This window comes from Pseudophryne corroboree, chromosome 9, assembly GCF_028390025.1.
Source record: "Pseudophryne corroboree isolate aPseCor3 chromosome 9, aPseCor3.hap2, whole genome shotgun sequence".
In the NCBI taxonomy this organism is placed as follows: Eukaryota; Metazoa; Chordata; class Amphibia; order Anura; family Myobatrachidae; genus Pseudophryne; species Pseudophryne corroboree.
This window is the reverse complement of record NC_086452.1, coordinates 137,238,120-137,251,511: the sequence shown is the minus strand read 5'-3', so window position 1 is coordinate 137,251,511 and position 13,392 is coordinate 137,238,120. Positions and strand designations below refer to the sequence as shown.

General features: G+C 44.1%; 1 long non-coding RNA gene across 1 annotated transcript in view; it reads right to left on the bottom strand.

Annotated features, from left to right (window-relative positions):
* The window catches only part of LOC134956815 (uncharacterized), a 41,088-nt gene extending 28,011 nt beyond the window's left edge, over positions 1 to 13,077 (bottom strand). Inside the window, exon 1 of the long non-coding RNA XR_010186199.1 lies at positions 13,022 to 13,077. This is a non-coding gene — a long non-coding RNA (uncharacterized LOC134956815). The remainder of the gene's footprint in view (positions 1 to 13,021) is intronic.
* Between the last annotated feature and the right edge of the window lie 315 nt (positions 13,078 to 13,392).

Genomic DNA, 13,392 nt, shown 5'->3' with positions numbered 1-13,392 from the left:
CCCCCCCCCCCCCTGCGCCCTGCACCCTACAGTGACCGGAGTGTGCGGTGTGCTGTGGGAGCAATGGCGCACAGCTGCAGTGCTGTGCGCTACCTTAAGTGAAGACAGGAGTCTTCAGCCGCCGATTTCGATGTCTTCTTGCTTCTGCTGCTTCTGTTCTTCTGGCTCTGCGAGGGGGACGTCGGCGCGGCTTTGGGAACGGACGATCAAGGTTAGGTACCTGTGTTCGATCTCTCTGGAGCTAATGGTGTCCAGTAGCCTAAGAAGCGCTACCTCTCTGCCGTGAGTAGGTTTGCTTCTCTCCCCTCAGTCCCTCGTAGCAGAGAGTCTGTTGCCAGCAGAAGCTCTCTGAAAATAAAAAACCTAACAAAATACTTTCTTTTCTAGCAAGCTCAGGAGAGCCCACTAGGAGCACCCAGCTCGGCCGGGCACAGATTCTAACTGGAGGAGGGGCATAGAGGGAGGAGCCAGTGCACACCAGATAGTACTAAATCTTTCTTTAGAGTGCCCAGTCTCCTGCAGAGCCCGCTATTCCCCATGGTCCTTACGGAGTCCCCAGCATCCACTAGAACGTTAGAGAAATCAGACCCTATTACATTTGTGATTTTAAGCTAAAATCACAAATTTCAAATGTGCAATTTGATGCAATTTTTAGGACACCTAAAAAATGGCTTCCTATAACATCTAGCCCTATATTGTATATCCTCTAGTGCAGGGGTGGCCAACCAGTCAGAGGCAAAGAGCTAGAACAGATCTAGAGTCAAGTGAAAGAGCCATTATCATGCGCACGACAAAAGCGTGCGCAAAAATGTGGGTGTGGCCTAGTTGTCATAAAGCCACATTGTTGCGCGCACACCTTACGGTATGACGTTAGAGTATGACCTTGTGTCACAACCCCATTTTTAGTCATGTTGTACAGTACCACATACATATAATGCCCCAGTACAGTGCCACATATATATAATGCCCCAGTCAGTGATGCATGTAGAAAAAATCTTAGTGGTACTGTGTGCCAAAAAAATTGGTGTGGCCACATGGGGCTTGATACACATGTGGGGGGCAAGATACACATATGCCCCCAGTAGTGCAGTGCCAGATACACATATGCCCCAAAGTGCCAGGTACACATATGCACCTATGCCCCCACAGTGCCAGATATTCCCCTATAGTTCCAGATACACATATGTCCCCACAGTGCCAGATATGCCCCTACAGTGCCTGTTACACATATGCCCCCACAGTGCCAGATATGCCCCTACAGTGCCAGATACACATATGCACCCTACAGTGCCAGATACACATATGCCCACATGGTGCCAGATACACATATGCCCCACAGTGCCAGATATGCCCCCCAGTGCTGTTCACCACGCTGCTGCTGGGCTGTGCTTGTGTGTGAGGGGAGAAGAGCGCATGCGCGCCCCTCCTGCCCCTCAGTCTCCGGCAGTGGTGTGTGACTGTGTGTGTATCAGGCACCGGTTCGTGAGCCAATCAAAGCTTGCAGTCCGGCAGCAAATCAGGAGCTGCAGCTGCCAGTCTGCAAGCTCTGATTCGCTCATGGGTGGGACCACCCGAAGCAGGGAGCCAATCCGCATGCGAGTGGAGAAAGAGCAGCATGCGGCTCGAGATCCATGGGTTGGCCACCAATGCTCTAGTGTGTATTCAGCATATGGGTGCTTATTATAATTATTTTGCAAGTTATACACATACTTTTTTTTGTAGAGTGAATTTACAGAACAGCAAATTTGTCATTGTTTAAATGGAGCACTGACTCAATGGTACTTCATGTCAAAGTCAGAAAAATATCATGCTACACGTTGCCATATATTCACCTCATGCGCGTGCCTGCTGCACGTGCACATTCTCTCCCGTGCGTGCGGATACTTGCAGCTGCGTAATGGAGCTTCTACGGCCGTGTGCATTGGTGCGTGGTATGTGCATTTACGGTAGAGTTTGTGTGCGTCTAGCGGGCGACTCAATCGTTAGATAATAAATCCATATAGCAGGTTTTATAGGTAATGTTCCCCTTAGTGATAACTGTAAGTTTGTTTAATGTGACTTGTTCACGGACTTGGGAATCCCTCTTTACGTGGTACAAAGGGTCTGATTAAGGTAGAACAGTTGTGTCTGGTACCTAACCGAAGAGTATTTTAATAGCAACAATCCGGTGTTGGTTAGGTATAGATTAAACGCTCCTGCGTATAGTTATGGTCATTAGTAGTTTCTGGACATATCCTATATTTGCAGTTCATTATCCATGCGGCGGGAATCCGGAGATTCCCTCCCACCTGAGCTGTTTGAAATAGTCACAGCCCACCTGTTCAAACTAACCTATGACCTTTTGTTATAATGCGAAGAGACATTCCTGTGTCCAATGAACAATGAGATTATAGGTCCCTTTGTAGTATACTGTATGCAGTGTATATAAGATCAGCCAGCCTGGGCAGCTCAGTCTCTCTCACTCCACAAACGGTTTTCATATTGACTAACTCGGAGCTGGTACCAGGACTAGCGCAGCGATCATTCCCAGTGTGTGTAAGTAATTCTCTGTAATCAACTCGCTCTTTGTTTGTATTGGCCATTCATTCTCTCTCTCTCTCTGTTATAGTATAAGATTGTAACGTTATTGTATATTTCTGTCTAGATATTCTGTTAGAATTATATGTTAGCTTGTAGTGTATGACTTGTAAACTGTTTACCCCTTTTCGATATAACTAAAAGCTTGTTAGTAAAGGTGTTGGAACCTTAGCACGGTATCGTGTGTTCATTACATTGCAGAGGGTAATAGGAGCGTCTCGATCGCTCAAACAGCTTTAGGGTTAACCAGGTTAAGCAGCATTATATCGCTACAGTGTTTCAGAACAAGGTTTACAGCATAAGAGTATCCTTTCTGTGTGTTACATTCAAGGTTTACTGATTATCATCTTGTGAGCGTCTGCGCCGCTCGTGATCTCCTCGTGGTCTCGAGCGTCCGCTACGCTGGTAGCGTAGCATTACGGTAGTCGCTCGCCTATAGCGTGCTCGACACCAAGCATAAGCTGTGAGCGAGCGTGCCGCATGTGCGTCTCGATCACGGCCGAGCGTATGCTACGCAAAGTGCTTACCCTTACGGTACCCCATACGCCAATTGCATACTGAGTCTCTTACCCACATAGTGAAGGTTATAAGGTAATCAAAATCAGCATTATCAATTGGCGGCTCGTCCGTCCTCCACATATCCACACTGACGAAAGCAGGCGTGATCTGCCAGCAAGGGCGGGAAGGCAGTAGTGCTGGCTAGATAAGCGTCTGTTTCGCTACGTTGTAGGAGTGCTGGTGGAATCCGGAACCGGAGGTAAGAACAATACGCTATTGCCTTTTTAAAACTGTTTATTTCTGTTTTGCGTACACACGCACGCACGCACACAACTGTATCTCTTTTCATTTGTGTATTTTCACATCACTTTCCTGTTTGCCATTTCACAATTGATAACGTGCTGAGAAAGATTTGTTGCTATTGGTAGTTAAAAGTAATATTAATACGTTAAGGAGTAATTTGTAAAACACGTGCACGGCTTGCCTAAGATACAAGGAAGTTCGGTGTGGTGTTCAGTAGATGATTACAGTTAAAGATCATCTACATTGATATAAACGTGTTAATTGTATTTCTGTGGATATACAGGGCCCGTCTTTTCGTATGGGCTCAATGGGCTCTTGCCCAAGGGCCCCAGGAGTAAAAGGGCCCTAGTCTGATAGCTGAGGGTCCCCTCTTTCCAGGGGTACCAGATTTTTGAAAATCGGCCCTGGGGAACCAGAGATATCAGACTTCAAAGCAGTGGTCCCCATCCAAGCCTGTTAATTGTTCTTCCCAGCCAGATATCTCGGTTTCTTTTTGACTTAGAGTTTTTCTGAGGGTATACTCCAAAAGCTGTGACTCTCCCATTTCAGTGGACACTGGCAGCTTGTCTCTACTATGCCCAGAGCCAGAGATATCAGCCTTCAAGCAGCTGTTCCCTGCTCCAGCTCCACACTCCTAATATGCAGTTTTATATTTTTGTCGGTGGATTGCTCTGGCTTCTAAAGTCTGATCCCCAAGTCCCCAGTACCTCCTGAAAGGTGTCCCCAGTACCTCCTGACAAGTGTCCCCAGTACCTCCTGACAGGTGTCCCCAGTATCTCCTGACAAGTGTCCCCAGTACCTCCTGACAGGTGTCCCCAGTATCTCCTGACAAGTGTCCCCAGTACCTCCTGACAGGTGGGACTCTTGTTTTTTTTTTCCCCATTAAAGCTAAGAAATCTATTTCCAGGAACTGGAGATATCTGCAGTAAAGCACGCTGCCCTGACCCCCCGGAAAATGATGAATATTAAGCCCACTCCATTATCCACTCCTCCCCTGTGTATTAAACACCCCCTACCACCCTGGAAGTCATGTACCAGGGCCCCTTCATTCAGCACAATGCCCCCTTCTACAGTTTAGTGTTCTCCTTCCTGCCCCATCTGTGCAGTAAAGGAATAATTAGCAGAAATTATTTCTCCAGGTCCTACATACTGAGCGAAAGATAGAACCCCCCCTATCCCCCGCGGAACATCAAAGCTGCCGCTGATAGCTCCCCCCGCTGGTGGGTGGGTAGGGGCCCCAGTGCATTGCTGTGTCCAGGGGCCCACACTGCTGTTAAGACGGCTCTGTGGATATACCTGGCTTGCGTACATGTGTCTCTAACAAAGGGCGGGACTAGCGTACGCGACGCAAGGGCCGACGCATGGAGCGTATATTACGCAACGGAGCGTCTGGGTACGCCCACATAATACAAATCACACGATAGTATTATTTTAAATAGGCGAAAAGGAGGCAACGCGATAATAGCACAAATCGATCTCAGTGTCCAAAATTTTAAGCTAATAGATCCTTCTCTAATTTGCAACTCATCTGGACTAGACTGTGTTACTGAATGAAAGGGATTTCTGCACAGAAACAAAAGTAAAGTGCATATGAGGTGAAAGAGTGTATATACATATATATAAGTTTCTAAAATTTTTGGGGTTGAACCACAGGAAATCATCGAGTTCTCGTGAGGTACATACGTGTAAGTGACTGCATGGTGGCTTGGGAGGCATCCCTTGTTAAACCTTTAAAAAAAAAAGAGCATTAGAATATAGCAGACCAGGAGGTCTACTGTAGCACAGACCAGGAGGTCCAGACAGACCAGGAGGTCTAGGTACAGCAGACTAAGGAGTCCGCTATAGACAAAAGGAGCACAACACCAGAAAGGGTTGGTGCGATACCCATATAGGCCATTAAGCTCTGGCTGAAGGAATTCGCAGCCACAATTTTCGATTCCACTGGTCGCTCCGCACATAAGATTAGTTGCTTATGTGCAGAACGATTGTACCGCACGTAATTGTGTGCATTAGTTAGTAACTTGACCCAGTACCATTTGCGTACGCTAGAGGGGTCACAAACGCTATTTGTACATTCTAACGTGATTTGTGTAATTTTTTTATTTTAAGGGAGGTTCGCTGGTCACTTGGGAACTATCCAACAACCAATAGTTACTGGAAAGGGTTAAGTGCTCTTCGGATCACACCCACATGTTCCAGTAAATAGAGGTTCAGGTCGCAGGGGCCCTAGGTTGAGTACGCCAGCGCAAAGGCAGTGTGTGGGCGTATTGGTCGACGTGGGCGAGTGAGTGGAGTACTCGGTAAACTTCCGCCGCCGGCCTACCCAGGACATCTTGGTTTTTGTAAGGGTTCGCTGAAGACCCTGATTTGAAGGTCAGAGGTAGTGAAAGCAGCACCTGCAAAGATGGGGGCCAGTTGTTCAGGTAGGGGGCGATCAACCTCGGTTCGGGTTGACTTAGTAAACCGACCAATAGAGTCGGCAAGGATAACGTGTGATACAGACCGGGAAGTCCGAAATGGATCACACACAAAGGTATTGTGCAATGAATGGGAAAGAATGACTGTGCATGACGGGGAAAAGTTCCCACGGGTAGGCAGTTTTAGCCCAGACGTGTTGCAAAATCTAAGGAGAAGGATATGTCTCATTAAATCTGCAAAGAGACGGATCAAACATAATGATTATTTACAGTTATGGCAACAGGAAGGTGAAATACAAGGAGAATTAGCTTACACAGCTGACTCTCACTTTGGTAAGAAAAATGTGGCAGCGAGAGAGAAGGTGGTTACAGAGAATGGCACACTGGTGAATGATAAAAATGCACTTAGCAACTGTATTATAGATGATAAGGATAAGTGTAATAAATGTAACAATGATAATTGTAATACTGTTAAATGTACAACTATTAACCCATGCAAGTTGCACCCCATGTTAAACTTCCCTCAGGATTACCAGCAAGAAAGTGAGCCCAGCACGATGTTGGCACCTTTTCCAGCAGCCATCCTACAAGACATCCAGGTGGACGCAACCAAATTGGTAAAGACAGTAATCAAACCCCCTAACGGAGGGTCAGGTGAGGTCGTGTCCACAGGTATGTACGGTGTTATATATCACGCACAAACAAATGTACCTCATATTGTAGAACCAACACAAGATGATGTAATTGAATTTAACCCTGTCAGGGTGATCACAGTCCCCATTGGGAAGACTGACGCTCAGGGAATCATTCCCGTCAAGGACAGTGCAATGCGCCGTCCCTGGTCTCGGACAGAATTAAGGTCAATTATGTCTGAATTTCCTGATCCTAGGAAAGATCTAGTTGAATGTCAAAGGTTTATTAAAGAACTAGGAAACTCCACAGAACCCACCAACAAAGATTGGCGGACAGTGCTGAGGGCAGGTTTGCCCTCCAGTGTTGACCCTGCGAAATTTATTGCTGATTGTAAATTAGACACGGAGGTACCTTGTACGGAGGAACACAATCAGGAATGTATTAAGCAGATCAACCGACAGTTAGAAGTATATTTCCCAGCCATTGTCGAGTGGAACAAAATCTTCTCCATAAGACAAAACGAAGGGGAAAGTACTTTTAATTATTTCCACCGGGCATTGCAGGACATGGCTAGGTATACAGGTATAGAAAACATCGAAACAAGTGCACCGCACAGAGAAGTAGCAGTATTTGTGTTAATGGATGGTTTAAAGGAAGTGTTGAGAACAAGGGTACAGACCACCAACCCAAACTGGAGAAATATCTCGGTGGCTGCATTAAGAAAGTCCGCTGTTGGGCATGAGCAAAACATCAGCAAGCACAGGGAAACACAGAGACGTAAGGAGCCTCAGATCCCTGTGGGTAAGTCCAAGGTGATAAGGTGTTATAATTGCCAGAAGGAAGGTCATTATGCAAGAGATTGTAGATCAAGAAATTTACAGAAGGTATATATACCCCCAAGACAACAACATAACCATGGTATCCAAGGAATCAGGGAAGTACAGGGAAAGCGGTTGATGGTGATGAGCATCCAAGTGTTTGAGGAGGCATCAAATCAACCAAGACCTCAAGTCACTGGCACTTGGAGGAAGCCCAGGGCTTGTTATCTTTGTAAAAGAGAAGGACATCATGCCAGCAACTGTAACAGCCCACATAAAGTCAGACCCCCTAGACAAGAACACGAGCAGAGTTACGACACTCGGAAGTATAATCAGGTATCACACATGTCAAATTTTGGTCCACACATATAATTTATGATTAGGAAAGTTGATCATTAACCTTGATAAAGCCTGAGGTAACAGTTAATAAATTGGGAGGTCATTCCTTGAAGACACAGGAATGACCGGGTAAAAAATTTTTGTAATGTATCTGTAAAATGTTTCTTTTCCCCCATCTCTGACGTTCACCACAACAGCTCCAACATCACCTGACTACCTGACCTTTTCAGAAGTCTACCAAACCCCAGTATGACCTACCAGCATCGATGTATCCTGGCCAGATACAAAGGGTGGAGTATGGAAATACTGGTGGGAGAGACTATGCAAAGATACCAGTGGACATGTAGGTGTGACAGCCTGATGATGAACAGAAGATCTGACAATGTTTTTTTTTGTTTGTTGTTTAATGTAAAATGTGATGAATTGTTCTCTCTCTCGTTTGTTTTTTTTTTTCCTTCTCGCTCTTCTCTTCTTTCCCATGTTTTGGAGATGGTATGTCACACATCAGTTGGACAAGTGGTAATGCAAGATTTTTGCTCCTTACAGGGAGATCGCTGATTTGGAAGGAATATTGTATCACCGGCGTTTGGAAGACTGAGAGACAGCACCTTTGAGATGACAGCAGAGCAAGAAGAACAACAAGACTAGAGGACAAAAGACATCGTAACATTTTTCTTTCCCCTCAAAGTATTTTTTGTACCCCCATTACAAATTTCTCTTTCTCCTCCTGTAAGATGGACTCGCCCCAAGAGACTGCAGTCCGTGTTTTCCTGTTGACCATGATGTTGACCAGAGCAGTCTGTTTCGGTGAGAGTACCAGTGAGGTCGAGAAAGGATCCAGAAAGGTTCTGATGACAGAGATGGAGGCGTAGATTTCCCAAGAACAACATAATCACCAAGCAAAGGCGAGTATCAGAAAACGATCTGGTAGCATTGACCATAGAAGGAATTGTGAAGGATTGTTAGCTGAAGAAAATTGCATCTGTAGGCATTGTGATAACTTAGTTGAGGATGGGTGCATCAAGAAATGTCAGTCCAGTTTTAACATTAACATGGACCGGCATCCATTGGGTGACTATCACTCATTAGTGGGAAAGGTGTTAAACCAAACAGACTGTTGGGTATGCTCTCAAGTACCTCAAGGTCACAGCAAGTCAGGACTAGGACCATTTCCTTTAACGATAGGGGAGGTACTTGAGTTAAGTGGTGGGAGGCCGGTGGACAAGAGGATTAATATCTCTAGTCCTCCTAGTTTGAAGCTCCACCAATATCATGTGGATAGGTCCATAGTGTGTTTTAACATTTCCAATCCCCGAAAGCCGGGAAATTGGGAAGTGTCATGGAATAACAAAACCATGACCTTTTCATATAGAGCCGATAGAATGCCTACAGATACAGAGCTTATACGCCACAGTGGAAAATATTTCCGATATAGGTATACCCTAGGAAGTAGGACAATGAGAGTTGGTGAAGTATCACCAGGATACTGTGCACATATTATACAACCGGATACGTGTACTAGACAGATGGGAGAATTAGGGTTAGGAGAGTTCACATGGAAAATGTGTAACATGGTTTTGACATATTCAGTCCCATATGTTCTCCCCGATGACGCATATTTCATATGCGGGAGAAAGGCGTATGAGTGGCTTGCCCCAAACTCAGAGAGATTATGTTATATTGGAAAGGTACTGCCTGAAGTAATGACTGTATCCCATAACAAAATGAAGGATATTCACCGCAGTGCACAAGCTCCTTACACTCACACTCATTACGAGCACGTCGTTAAAAGGCAACTGACAGAAAGAACAGAGCATCCGGCCTCTGACCTGATCCATGAATCCACCGGGATTCAATTCCTAATCGCGTTAGATATCACTCGTACCGCCAGAGGAGTGTTAAACTATAGATATATATCTGCGCTTGCAAATTTATTAGACAATATCACTGAAATGTATGACGACACGTTCAGGTATACTGGAAGAGAGTTACAAGCCTACAAAACAGAACTGGTTCAGCATAGGATGATTCTCAATTATCTCACAGCAGTGACAGGCGGGTATTGTGTCACCTTGGCTACTCAATATGGAATAAAGTGTTGCACGTATATTACAAACAGCACTGAAGACCCGGTCGAGGTCATAGACCAAAAGATGGATGACATTTTGCAATTAAAGTGGGAGTTTCGAAGGCAACACAATCTCACTCTCGCCGCTGTGGGCAATGAGCTGACCGGTTGGGTGTCATGGTTGAACCCATGAAATTGGTTCTCTGGTTTAGGAGAATGGGCCCAAGGTATTATTATGGATGTAGGGAAATTTCTTTTGTGTATTCTGGGTGTCATCATATTGGTCGGTCTGATATTTAGATGCGTTCGGGTTTTAGCGAAGCGTAGAAACAGTACCAGGGTGATGAGTCTAAGGAGCGAGGACACTGTACTAACAACGACTAATTTGATTTATGACCCAACGATAGAGACAATGTTGTGATGAAAATGTGATTCCACGGTCCGTTTCTTTCACCCGTTTCTCCTTTGTTTTCCTCCAAGGTACAAAGACATCCGCTTGGAAGAAGAATTTGACAACCTTTTACACAGACCATTGATGGACAATGCCATAGACCCCCATTTTCCCTAGTGACTTTAACTTTTACGATAGCCCAATATTTTAAAGATTGTAAGTCTATGGACATTGAGAAAGCTTTTTGCTCAGCATTTATAGCAAAAGCATCGGGAGACTACAGTCAACATGTACATCGAGACAAGACATCAGACAAGACCTCAATCAGCAAATGTATATTAAACTCACATAGTTTATGACTGCATTTACCATAATTGCTTCTTATCTTCATTTCTACAACCTTCAGGTAATGACACACATAGTCGATAGGGAATATAGGCACAGATATCAGCACTCACATATCCCCCCATTCATGTATCATCAACTAAAATGTGCTCCCCCATTTTGTTGCAACCAAAAGCCGAAAAGAGCTCGGTAAAGTTTGACAGCCCATCCACAGACCCGTCATACGGGATAAGAAGGATTCAAATGTATACTTCGCAATACCTCGAAGCTTGATTTAAAACACATACGGCACGATGATACATGACCCCCCAAACATGGATTCATACACACATGCTTCTACTATCTCACTAGGTCATACCTTTTTCCCACCTGATCCTCTTCTCCCTTACCCAACCATAGAAATGTATTTACACATGACATATATTTTTTTATTTTTGAACTGTTTTAGGAAGTGGCAGTTATTGATGACTGCCAAAGGGTGGACTGTCAAAGTCAGAAAAATATCATGCTACACGTTGCCATATATTCACCTCATGCGCGTGCCTGCTGCACGTGCACATTCTCTCCTGTGCGTGCGGATACTCGCAGCTGCGTAATGGAGCTTCTACGGCCGTGCGCATTGGCGCGTGGTATGTGCATTTACGGTAGAGTTTGTGTGCGTCTAGCGGGAGACTCAATCGTTAGATAATAAATCCATATAGCAGGTTTTATAGGTAATGTTCCCCTTAGTGATAACTGTAAGTTTGTTTAATGTGACTTGTTCACGGACTTGGGAATCCCTCTTTACGTGGTACAAAGGGTCTGATTAAGGTAGAACAGTTGTGTCTGGTACCTAACCGAAGAGTATTTTAATAGCAACAATCCGGTGTTGGTTAGGTATAGATTAAACGCTCCTGCGTATAGTTATGGCCATTAGTAGTTTCTGGACATATCCTATATTTGCAGTTCATTATCCATGCGGCGGGAATCCGGAGATTCCCTCCCACCTGAGCTGTTTGAAATAGTCACAGCCCACCTGTTCAAACTAACCTATGACCTTTTGTTATAATGCGAGGAGACATTCCTGTGTCCAATGAACAATGAGATTATAGGTCCCTTTGTAGTATACTGTATGCAGTGTATATAAGATCAGCCAGCCTGGGCAGCTCAGTCTCTCTCACTCCACAAACGGTTTTCATATTGACTAACTCGGAGCTGGTACCAGGACTAGCGCAGCGATCATTCCCAGTGTGTGTAAGTAATTCTCTGTAATCAACTCGCTCTTTGTTTGTATTGGCCATTCATTCTTTCTCTCTCTCTGTTATAGTATAAGATTGTAACGTTATTGTATATTTCTGTCTAGATATTCTGTTAGAATTATATGTTAGCTTGTAGTGTATGACTTGTAAACTGTTTACCCCTTTACGATATAACTAAAAGCTTGTTAGTAAAGGTGTTGGAACCTTAGCACGGTATCGTGTGTTCATTACATTGCAGAGGGTAATAGGAGCGTCTCGATCGCTCAAACAGCTTTAGGGTTAACCAGGTTAAGCAGCGTTATATCGCTACAGTGTTTCAGAACAAGGTTTACAGCATAAGAGTATCCTTTCTGTGTGTTACATTCAAGGTTTACTGATTATCATCTTGTGAGCGTCTGCGCCGCTCGTGATCTCCTCGTGGTATCGAGCGTCCGCTACGCTGGTAGCGTAGCATTACGGTAGTCGCTCGCCTATAGCGTGCTCGACACCAAGCGTAAGCTGTGAGCGAGCGTACCGCATGTGCGTCTCGATCACGGCCGAGCGTATGCTACGCAAAGTGCTTACCCTTACGGTACCCCATACGCCAATTGCGTACTGAGTCTCTTACCCATATAGTGAAGGTTATAAGGTAATCAAAATCAGCATTATCATTCAAGAGCTAGATGGGCATTTGAAGTGTTTAAGAAGATGAATTAAATCTTAAAACAAAGACATAAAACACTTTGTAAGCCATTATCTATCTAGAAACAACCTTCAAGCTTTATTGTGTAGGTTTTTATTTTTGTTTTTACAAATTCTAAAGAAGATTTTAGTACAGAGGCATCGAATCTTATTACTGGTATAAATGGGCACGTCAGACAGCAATAGAGCTCACTACTGCAGTAATAAAATACAAAACTGGTTGCTGTTAGTGATAGCAGTGTTATCACCAGTGATAATCTTGCATGGTGAAGCCTAACATATATTGTGGTGGTACTTGTACCTCTGTGATAGCTATTGAGTAATCACCATATGAGAATATTGATAACAGAACAAACTCATTCAGTGTTTTTAATGTAGTGAGGCTTATTTTCTTTTTTCAGACTGTTTAGTTTTTTAATACAAGTTTTCAGTTCCAAGCTGGCTTATACATGTGCAGATCTATAAAGATTGGCCAGATAGAACTGTCAGTGAACTCTTATAACTGTTATCCATTACTGATGGTTCAATAGAGTTCAGCATCATTGCTCCAGTGATATATTTTCGTTAGATTGTGGCGAGAGAAAAAAACCCATAATGAAAAAATGGCCCCAAATGTTTGACCAGCTTAGTGCTCCAACAGTAGTGGAACATGTTTAAATGGAAAGCTCATATGTCCAACCTGTAATATCAACTGCTATCTGTAACTCACTTACCAAATTCCACTTACAGTATAATGTCTGCAGGAGAAACAGGACTATTGCCTCCAAGCTAAAATGGAATACATTGCATAGGTTTATAAGCAATTTAGGGAAAAGAAAACATTTTGAATCATTGAGTCATAAAGTGTTATTCCAGTTCATCAGGCAAAATACAGATTGTACACTAATGACCATCTGGAATATACAGTATGTGGGTTTTTGTTTTGAATTTTTGGTATTTGCTGGATTTGTTGTTTATTTCTACCTAAAAATCAAGAACAGATAGAAAGTATGGCTAAGATGTGTTTGGCAAAAGCCAAGTCTAAAAAGTAGGCAACACTTACAATAGTCCCTTGTACAATCATGTTGTGTTACCGCTTGACACT